The sequence below is a fragment of the Nicotiana sylvestris genome, chromosome 8, assembly GCF_000393655.2.
Source record: "Nicotiana sylvestris chromosome 8, ASM39365v2, whole genome shotgun sequence".
Lineage (NCBI taxonomy): Eukaryota > Viridiplantae > Streptophyta > Magnoliopsida > Solanales > Solanaceae > Nicotiana > Nicotiana sylvestris.
Window position 1 is genome coordinate 61,114,646 of NC_091064.1, and position 11,318 is coordinate 61,125,963.

The 11,318-nt window shown below is 35.7% G+C and overlaps 1 pseudogene; it reads right to left on the reverse strand.

Moving 5' to 3' along the window:
- Positions 1-353: 353 nt before the first annotated feature.
- LOC104241889 (SPX domain-containing protein 3-like) lies at positions 354-6,332 on the reverse strand (annotated as a pseudogene).
- Positions 6,333-11,318: the final 4,986 nt, after the last annotated feature.

Sequence of the window (11,318 nt, forward strand, 5' to 3'; positions counted from 1 at the left end):
GATAAGCTGACGCGTGAAAACGGCAACTCATGCATCACCAATATAATATATACTATATAATTATTTCTCATTCGTGAGGATGTCCCCGCAAGAAATTAAAAACATCCAACACCATGTGCATATCACAACCAAAAAAGAAGGGTGATTAAATGACATGTATTCTTAATTTATCTTGATTAAAAAAAAAGGGGGGATACATTTCAACGTTGTATGACTAACTGGCAATGACTAGTGAGTAGTGATTTTCGCTTCATGCAGGAGAATTATAGCCTGTAATTCAAACTGAGGACGAGTTTTTGGGATTGCTTACTTTCATGTAAATAAGAATTGTGACATAATAAAATAAAGCTCGATCAGGGTAGAGCTATGGCTGTGTTGAGCTGCAAAGACTGGATCACATAAGATTCTGGCAAGTTGAGAGGTGGCATTGAGAAATGGTCATAAGTAGAGCTGCCTTTTCTAATTTCTTGCATAGTGAGAAGAGCTGCTATTGTCTTCCGAAATATTCCTTCTCCTACTACTGTTATAATTCCTTGTCTTTCTCCCCCTAATCGACTCACTGATTTTCCTTCATCACATGTTGGAAACACTGAATTTATGGTGCTTTCACACTCTTTGACAAGCTTTGAGATGAGATCAGTTATGAAGAATGGCCGTTGAAGCACCTTCTGTATAGGGCAAGCGCAGCAATCCACCAGTTCTCTTGTCATACTTTTTCAATATCTTAGCCAAACCTATGAAATCGAGTCATGTTTTTATTAAAAAGAGTATAAGTTTCTTATGAGGGGTATCAAATGGGCCGGTCAAAATGGATTGAGTTAACTCGCCCCTCCCAAAAGTTATTTGGGCTGAGTCAAAATGGATTGAGTTAACTCGCCCCTCCCGAAAGTTATTTGGGCTGAGTCAAAATGGACTAAAATTTGGATAATAACCCAACCGCCCAACTTTTACCAAACTTTAATTAATATGTATTATTTTCTTATGAATTGTATAATTAGTAAATAAGAATTTTCTTTTGTTATGATCATATATATAACACGTCCAACAAAAAAAAAATATTTTTAAGATACTTTGGCAAAGTTACTCATGAATCAATCTTGAGATTGGTTAGATTAAGCTGGGCTGGGTTCAATAAATTGGCGGGTCAATAACTAGCTCAATCTTGAGTGGGTTGGGCGGATCATTTGGGCTTGAATCAAATTTGACAGCCCTATTCCTTATATGTCGATGAGACACGTAGATTAACCAAATCTTTATTATTCAATGAGACCACTTTAACGTAATTACTAGTAAATCTCTATGATAAATATTAATTGATAATACGGTAAATATGATAATTAACCTATTATCACATGTTAAATTACATTGAATACTGATGATAAAAAACTTTTACAATCTCAATGTAAATTAAATAACTTAAATCCTATTAAAATGATTTTAATTCTTGAAATTCTTTTCTTTATTGTATAGGTTTTGGAATTTACTTCATCTGTTTAAATTTATTTGGCACACTTTTCTTATTTGTCCGTTCCAAAAAAAATAACATATTTTTATATTTAAAGATAATTTAACTTAAAACTTTTTATTTTACCAAGTTTACCCTTAGTGAGAAACTTTTACAGCGATACAAATATTATGAACCCACAAATATTAATTTTACCTTTTAAACTTTTAAAACCCCAAATTTCAAAAGTTTTTTTCTCTAAATTTTGTGTCTGAGTCAAGCTACCTATGGAACAACTATATTGTAAATTGTAATGGACGGAATCCTTTATAAGATACCTGTGTAGTTAATATTACTATAGTTGATTAAGAGGACCATTTCACCGTGGAAATCGACGATGTCTTTTTTAATCTTTGACATTTCCTCTGTGTAACGTGTCTCTGAGGGTTCATTCCCATTTGGGCCCCATATATCAACCACTATCTGTATCATCTGTTGCAACTCCTGCATAATCAAATACAGTATGAATTTTCGATCAATCTAATTTAGTACCGTGAAGTAGCAGTTGTGTTTAAGTATTTAAAATGGAGGTTGAAGGGGAAAATGTGGTTGCAGCAGGACTACAGAAAGAGAGAGAAGGAGCAACGAACAAAATTTCTTAAAAGAGAGAAGAGTTTCATTTCTACGCCAGAAGTTTATTTATTTATTTAAATTTACACCTATGTTATTACTATCTTGAGTGTAGCAAAAAGAAAAAGAAACATTAAGTATAGAGTAATAAATTATTAAAAGGAGTAGAAAGGTACGTTGAAAGTATGCACATGTGGCAAAACTAAAAAAAATTATAACTAAGAAATAAGTTGAAAAGATCTAAAGAGAAGTCATTTGAGGAAGTTTCCTATATTTGCCCTTGTTATGCATTGCCATAACATTGCAAAATACGAGGATATAAATACATGATCAAGTGACTGCATTCTCACTTTAACTTTTATTTATTAGTAATGTTAATTAGTTCGGCAAAAGCATCGAATTAATAAATACTTATCGTAGCAACTCAGGGATGTGAATGTATAATGTGAGGTCAAAGTTAGCCAGCTTTTTTTTACGTTAAACAACAATAATAACAATAATAAATTAACTGAATTGTTACTAATGGAATCCGTAAAGAATAGTGGATGCCCAAACTTTATCCCTATGTTAGGTAATGCTGTACGGTGGGCCGGGCTGGGATCGGGCCCGCGGTCCTAACGGGCTAAACGGGCCTAGTGGGCCGGTCCTGGTGGACCGGTCCCTAATGGTGCAAAAAGCCCGTGGCGGGCCGAGTATGGTAAAAAAGCCCACGAGCCCGGATCCGCTAAGCCCGGGATCGGCTGGCAGGCCTGGGCCGGTCTTACCGGGCCTAACGACTACTTTTTAAATTTTTAAAAAAAAATAGCAACGGTCAAAAATTAAAATTATAGCCGTTGGGCTGCAATTTTGACCGTTTGGAAGTTTACAAAATAGCCATTTGGCCCACAAACTTTATTTTAACCTCAAACTTTATATAATTACACTTTTTCCAAATTCTCAATTATAAATACCCCCTCATTCTTTCATTTTTACTCACCAATTCATCAATCTCTCTCAATCTCTCTACTATAATTGCTTATTTTATTATTGAAATTTCGTGAAAAATTGTGAAGTTGGTGAATTGAAGTATTCAAGTCTTCAACGATTTTCAATTTTCAAGAAGTTGTTCGGCAATTCGGTAAACGCGTTCCAACTCTTAAGTTTTAATATTATAGTTTTGTTAGTTTTATTTAGTATAATTATAATTAATATGACATTTTCTTTGAAAAATATTTTTGGTGGTAAGGGTAAAGCTAAAATTGGTGAAAGTAGTGGCCAACCTACTACCCTTCCCCCGGCTCCCCGACCCAGACCTGGTAAACGTCCTGCTGCTCCTATTATTCTTGATAGTGATAACCCCTGTTTTTAATTTTCCGATAGTCAATTTTGCCATAATGTTGCACCAGGTGAAAATTTAGATGATGAAACTATGAATGCTCTTTATCCTAATGAAACTATCTTTGAAAATGAGGATGAAGATGAAACCCAACCGGATTTAGATGATACACTTACTAGTCCTTTTAATAACCCAACTGATGTTCCGCCCGACCCACCTGTAGAAACCCCTAGCTTTAATAGACAACCTCCTAAACGCCTAGAAACATCATTAGTTTGGAATTTTTTTACTCAAGTAAGAGAACAAAATAAGGCTAAGTATAAAACATGTGGGAAATTACTGGCACATAAATATACTGGAGACCGTAGCGGCACGGGTAGTTTGACTAGGCACATAAAAACACACCCTAGAGATAAAGCTAGATATTTACAAATGAAAGCGCAACTAGAGGGAACACATGTAGATTCTGATGTTAACCCTAGTACAGGTTCAAATCTAGTTCAACCAGGAATTAACACTGTGACCGGAGGTATTTTATATTACGATCCAAATAGAGATCGTGAAGAATTAGCAAAGATGGTTACCGTTATGTGCTTACCCTATTCTTTTCCCTCTAATCCTAATTGGGTGCATTATATTAGAAGAGTTTTTAATCCTACTTATAAAGGTTGGCCTCGCGCAACAGTTAAGAGCGATATTTATAAATATAAACATGAATATGAACAATATTTGCGGTATTTATTTACTCATATAAGTAATCGGATTTCTATTACTACTGATATTGGTAGAAGTGGTAATGATTGTGATTATCTAACTGTTACAAGTCATTGGATAGATGAGGAGTGGACAATGCAAAAACGCATTATTGCGTATAGAATAATTAATTCATGTCACACAGGTAAGTTTATAGCTAACACTGTTGCAGATATTTGTAGATATTTTTGCTTTAGAGATAAAATAATGGCAATTTCTATGGATAATGCTTCTAGTAACACTAGTGCTATAGGCATACTTACAACAACACTAAATCCCGCATTTAGGAATATATTCCATGTTAGATGTATTTGTCATATTTATCATTTAATTGTCGGTGATGGTATGCGAATTTTAAATTTAGAAATTGAAAAGGTTAGAATGACTCTTAATTGACTTTTTTATTCAAACCGTAGAAGTAGACTAAGAGAATATTTTTAAAAATGTGATGAATATGGCCTTAGAGAAAGAAAGGTAATATATATACATAACATACAATATATACTACAAGAAAATATATAAGGTAATATATATACATAACATACAATTTATACTACAAGAAAATCTATATATATATATACTACAAAACATTATAAGAAATTATATTTGGAAATATATATACATAACATACTATATATAGTATACTATACTAGTATACTATATATATATATATATATATATATATATATATATATATACTATATACTATACTAGTATACTATATATACTACAAAACAAGAATTTTCAAAATTAAAAATGAGGGCCCTACCCCCAATGACCACCAACGGCCATATTGCACAAATAGCCATTTTTTTTCAATTTACAAAACTAACCTTCTCTAACACTATAAATACCCCCTCCCTCTTCTTCATTTCAATACTCAATACTCATTTATCAATCTAAATTTCTCTCAATCTCTCAATCTCCAATTTTCAAGACTTCAAGTCTCAATCTTAATTTTCAAGTTACATCATGCCTCGTTCGGAAAGAGTGCGCTTATTTGTTTCGCACTACTATGAAGTGCTTGAAGAAAATGAAGAAGGCCAAATATTAAAATGCAAGAACTGTGGAAGAGTCTTAAATTTTCGTTCAGGGTGTACCACAGGCATTTTAAGGAGGCATATAACGTATTGTGTTGATGGTATTTATCCGCAAATTCGTCTTTAAGATATTTCAACAATTTGTGTTATTTTAAAATTATTAGACGTATTTATGCTTCATGTTGTACTTTCTTATTAATTTATTATGCATGGCAATTTAGTTTTACTATTGTTTTGTTATTTTACTTTTTCGTCAAGCACTTTAATAATTAGATTTCTGCATCTATATTACATATATATTATTTATATAGCCATGATATGGGTTACAAGAAATTTCCTTAGACAAAAAAAATAAAAAAAAGCCCGGAAATAAAAAAGTCCGTTAGGCCCGCTATGCCCACGAGCCCGACCCGTTTAGCCCAGGACCATATGGGCTTAGGCCACCCGTTGAGCCCACAAAGACCGCCAGAGCACAGGCCCGCTAAGCCCAGACCCTTTTAAGCATGGCCCGTTTGGCCCATTTAGGCCCGGTCCGGCCCACCGTACAACATTAATGTTAGGCAGGCGCAAAAACTATTTCTGAAAAAACTTTGAAAAACACCAACAAGTCACCGAGTTGGGTAGTTTTGGAATTTAAGATCGACTCGTTGACTTACAAATAAGATTACTATTTGCACTTTGACTTGTTCAAGACATGAAAGCAATCCTATTGACTCAAAATTCAAATGTCCACTCAACAAAAGAGCGTTCAACAGCAAAACAATTATAACACAGAAAATTAATTTACACAAGCAGGAATTGAACAATACAAATAAAATGCCTTATGTTGTATAAGTAAATCTTCTTCTTGTTCCACAAAGAAAGCATTGAACTTGTCAATCTCATTGTTCAACAAGTAAACAAACTCTGTCTCCGATCCATTCAACATTGCCGGAGAAGCTGATGAAATCAGGAGCACTAATTTCTTCAAATCTTTATACGACAAAAACTTATCCCCCACCCCGGCAACGTTTCTTCAACATGTTGCTTCAATCTCTTCCCGAACTTCATTTATCCTATTTAAGAACAACACAAAAATCCTATACCTATTTGTACCAAAATTTGGTATAAAAAGACAAAATTGATCCAAAATTGATGAGAAGAGGAGAGGAGTATTAGTGTGTGTAATGAAAAACAAAAATATCAGTTAAGTTTGAGTTTTATAAGGTAAAAGAAGGGGTATGAAATTAGAATATTTTAAAAGCATATTCTTGGAGGTGATGAAGTGGCAAAAGTAAATTAAAAGGGACAATGAAGTAAGAGAAATTCTCATCATATTCGTTTTTCACTTGGTCCTAACTCATACCTTAAGACATGCTTTGTACTTCTTTTAGGCATGCACTAATTAAGTATTAATTAGTTTGGAACGGTGTTAGACATGCCAGTGAAATAAGGACAACCTTCAGATTAATTCTAAATTCGGTGGACAAAACGTGGAAACATCTAGCCATATTTTGACAGTTAGATTAGGGAATCTTGTGAGGAAGGATTATTCTTTCGTATGTTCTATGAATACGAATCTCCCATTTGAGGGCAAATTCCCTAATAACATTACTCCTGTGGAAAAATTTCCTTAAAATCTGCAATGGACAGTCACGCTATTCAAGTGGAGCCACACCCAAAACCGCCTGACATCCCTTCCAACCAATCGACAGACCTTTCCTCGTTCAAGGAAAAGCTACTAGCCAATGACCATGAGAAAAGCTTTTCCTTGTCCTCAACTCCCTCTCATTTAGTACCTATGGCTATTGACTCCATCGAGGTGGAATTGGACAAATCACTTACAGAACAGGAAAACGAACACCTAGTTCAAATAAGTGGGGAAGACAAGCAACACATCTACTATCCTTGAAAGTTCTCTGTAATAATTAAACTCCAAGAAAAAAAAAGTACTTCACCAAGTACTCAAACGGAAAATCACTAATCTATGGAAGCCTTCTGAGGCTTTCCCTCTCATGACCTGGGAGAGGGCTACTACACAGTCAAGTTCAATAAGAAAGAAAACATGGTAACAGCCCTGCAAAAAGGCCCCTGGTTCATATTTGGCACTTTCTTATTAGTACAAAGATGGGAGCCTAATTTTGTGCCATAAAGAGCAAAACAAACACTCACCGCAATCTGGGTAAGTTTGCCAGAACTACCCACAGAATTTTACGATGAAAAGATCCTAACAAAAGTTGGAAACACAATAGGAAGACTCCTCAAAGTGGATGCATGCACTTCTGCAACCCTTCGAGGACGTTATGCTAGAATTTGTGTGGAATTACCCTTAAATAAACAGGTTAAATAAAATGTGTGAATTGGCTCTCATAAGCAGCAGATCCTATACGAGTACAAAAAGCTTCTCTGCCTAAACTGTGGCTTCCTAGGCCACTCCACCAGCCAATGCAAAAGAACAAATCCCCAACCAAAAACCCTAGCAACAAAAGGAAAAGAAGCAGAGAAGCAAAAACTTCCACAAAACAACATGCAAGAAGAACAACACAAAATCTGTTAAATAGATTAGAAAATATCAACGGAGGAATGACAAGCATCAACGGAGGAATGACAAACAGTAACATTCAAGAACGGTACCAAAAACAAACTGCGAACAAAGAAGCTATATCAAGTACAGGTATAAACGTAAATATCTTTGATGCTTCTACAGGTAAATTTCTTACTTCTCAAATCTTTAATTACAAGGCAAGACCTAATCAAGGTAGTGTGGGCGTTAAGACTATCGATTTAAACTCCCACAGAGGCTACCAGCCCATCCAATCGCCATTGTCAATGGCAAATAATTCTCAAAACCACTTCTCCTACCTCTCTCCACAGAACATGGCTTTGGATAACTCCAAAAACCACTTAGACGAATTACCTGACTCTTTTCCGCATAAGAATGGTAATAAGACTGTTAATACTACTAATTCTAATAAAAACATTATTAACAATATTATTACCCCTAATAACTCTACCCTTATTAAAAAGGACCTTTTTGATAAATCTACAAAAATACAAAAAGAGTGTCAGACACTAGAGCTCCCCTCTTAACCCCTACCCCTGTGGAACCAATGAGGGTGAAAACCCCCTAACTCACTACTGGATCCCCCTAATAACGAGAGTAACAGAAACAACATTACCCACCTATCAAAGCATGAAGTATCTATGTTCCAAATGGCCAATGCCAAGGAACATGTAGCCCAAAACCAATCTATCTCTCCTACAAATAAAACCCTTACGCTATCCTATTCATTCAACATGCAAAGGGATATCACAATCATTGAAACTGATACTGTGACTTCCCAAGAACCAAAAATACACTCTAAAAAATCCTCTATTCACCAACAGAATGCCTAGACTACCCATAGCCAACAGGAGACGATACAGATTAATCCAACTCCTGCGCCTTCATCAGAATATGGCAAATCCAACCAACCCAAATCAACCACCATCTCAACCACCAACAATTCTGATTCAACCCCTTATGCCAGAGAACCACCAGCCCCTAGTCATGGGTGGAACTGGGCTTGATGGGTCATGCCCTTTCCTTCACCATCATGCTAAATAGGAGGGAAACAGTAATTGTCCTCCACAAGTCACACTACCTAGCTCAACTGATTCCGGAAGGGATTCGCCTCTCAATGAACAACTACCTGAACCACATTTAGTTGAACAACATTCTCCAACCAATCGCACAAAATCTCCCTCCACATGAAAACCAAATGATGATGGGGGAATGGATCATGCCACCACACTTTGTTCCACTCCAATCAACCCAACCAGTGATGAATCTTCCATTCTTCACTCTGAAGATAGCCACCTCTCTAAACCCAATCTTCACTCCTTGGGACATACATGCACCACAAAACCCAACTGCCAGTGTCTAAAATGCAACTACATCTCTCCACCAAACTACTCCATAGTTCCATGCACAGATAAACTCCCAACCCCAAGAGGCCATGATGGAAGAAGCAGCAGAGCCTCTCAACTTAGTCCCAGAAGTAATAATAGACAATTCAAATCTAGAAGACGTAAAAGTGTTCATCTTCATGGAAAGGCAGGAACAGAGGCAAATTCTCAAATGTCCCTTAGCTCTCTACAAATGCACGATGGATATACGACCACCTGCCGACCTATCTGTAGGACAACATGCAATGATCCTTGTGCCATTTCAAAGGAGAAACCCAATTCATGCTCTAAGAATTCTGGAGAATGGGGATCTCCACAACTGGAATTTAAACATGAATAGGCCCATCTCTTTTATTATCTGGAATATTCGAGGGGGAAACAATGATACCTTCAGGCTTCATTTTAGGGAGATGATCAACACTCACCATCCTAACATTGTAACACTGTTGGAAACACGTATGGATAACCATATGACCCTTCTTAATCCTTTTGGTTTCACGAATATGATTGAAATACCGGCTAATGGTCAATCAAAGGGAATGGTAATCCTTTGGAATCATGTAGTAGTTAATGTTCGCAGCTTCGTTAGAAGGAACCAGAAAATCAGTGCAACCATTGAGGTAATATCGACTAACATTACTTGGTTATTTACTTCTGTATATGCTAGTACTAAGGCAAAAGAGAGAAACATGCTTTGGGATAATTTAATTAGCATGCATAATCACTTTAAGGGTCCTTGGTTAGTCGGGGGAGACTTTAATGACGTCCTAGACTCTAATGAAAAATTAGGAGGGAACTTAGTTAGTAGTAGACGTACAAAATACCTCTGGAACTGTATAAACAAATGTGGTCTCACTGATTTAGGGTACAAGGGTTGCAAATACACTTGGTCCAATCGAAGAAGGAAAAATAAAGGACTTATTATGGAAAGGATAGACAAAATTCTAGCAAATAGCGATTGGATCAATGCATTCCCTATGCCTCTATCACTCATTTACCAAAAACTCACTCAGATCACAACCTCCTATTACTCCAACTAACGTCTAACCAAACTACTAGATTTCATAAACCCTTTAGGTTAGAATCTTACTGGTGTAGACACCCTAGTTTCTTAAACCTTGTCAAAGAAAACTGGAAGGGTTTATATTACCAAGATTCTTCCAATTCCTTTATTACAAGGGTCAAATAATAGAAAAATAATACTTTTGGAAATATCCACAAAGAAAGAAAGAGAATTCTAGCAAGACTAAAAGGTATCCAAGAATCTCAAAACTACCACAATAGCACATTCCTTCAAGATTTAGAATAGTCTCTTCAATCTGACTTTAACAACTACCTAAAAATTGAAGATTGACTACTGGAAGCTAAAGGCAAGAATTTTTTGGGTACAAGAAGGAGATGCCAATACTAAGTTTTTCTATATAATGGCTACCAATAACAGAAGGAGAAACAAAATCATGTTCTACAAGGACGACCATGGCAACTGGATCAATAACCCAATAGATCTTCTAAAACACACAAAATAATTTTTCCTTAATTCTTTCACAACCTCCCATGAATCCACTAACTGGTCAGATATTCGCCTTGGCCCATCAAATTACAACAAACATGATCTTAACAGTTTGGATAATCCTTTAATACCAAATGAGATCACCAATATCGTCTTCTCTTTCAAACCCTTCAAGGCACCTGGACCGGATGGTATACATCCTTTTTTTTATATCAAAAATATTGGAACATTGTCGGGTCCTCAATCATTAAAGTTTGTTCGCAAGTATTCAAAAATAAAACCCTCCCTCCAAATATCAATGATACTTATATTTTCCTGATCCCTAAGATTAACAATGCTAATAATCTAAAAACTTTTAGGCCCATTGGTCTTTGCAACACTTTATATAAAATTATCACAAAGATCATCGCAAATAGGATTAAACCTTTTTTAGACGATCTAATAGCCTTTTCAAGCGAGCTTTATAAAAGATAGAAAAACTAGTGACAATGTCATCCTAGTTCAAGAGATCATTAATAATTTTAAGAAAATGAAGGGGAAAAAGACTAGTATGATCCTCAAGTTAGACCTTGAGAAAGCCTTTGACCGTCTAGAATGGTCCTTCATCTACAGAATGCTTAAGTTCTTCAACTTTCCACCGGCAATATCTACATTAATTCTGAATTGCATATGCTCTAGTAGAATTACAATCCTAGTCAA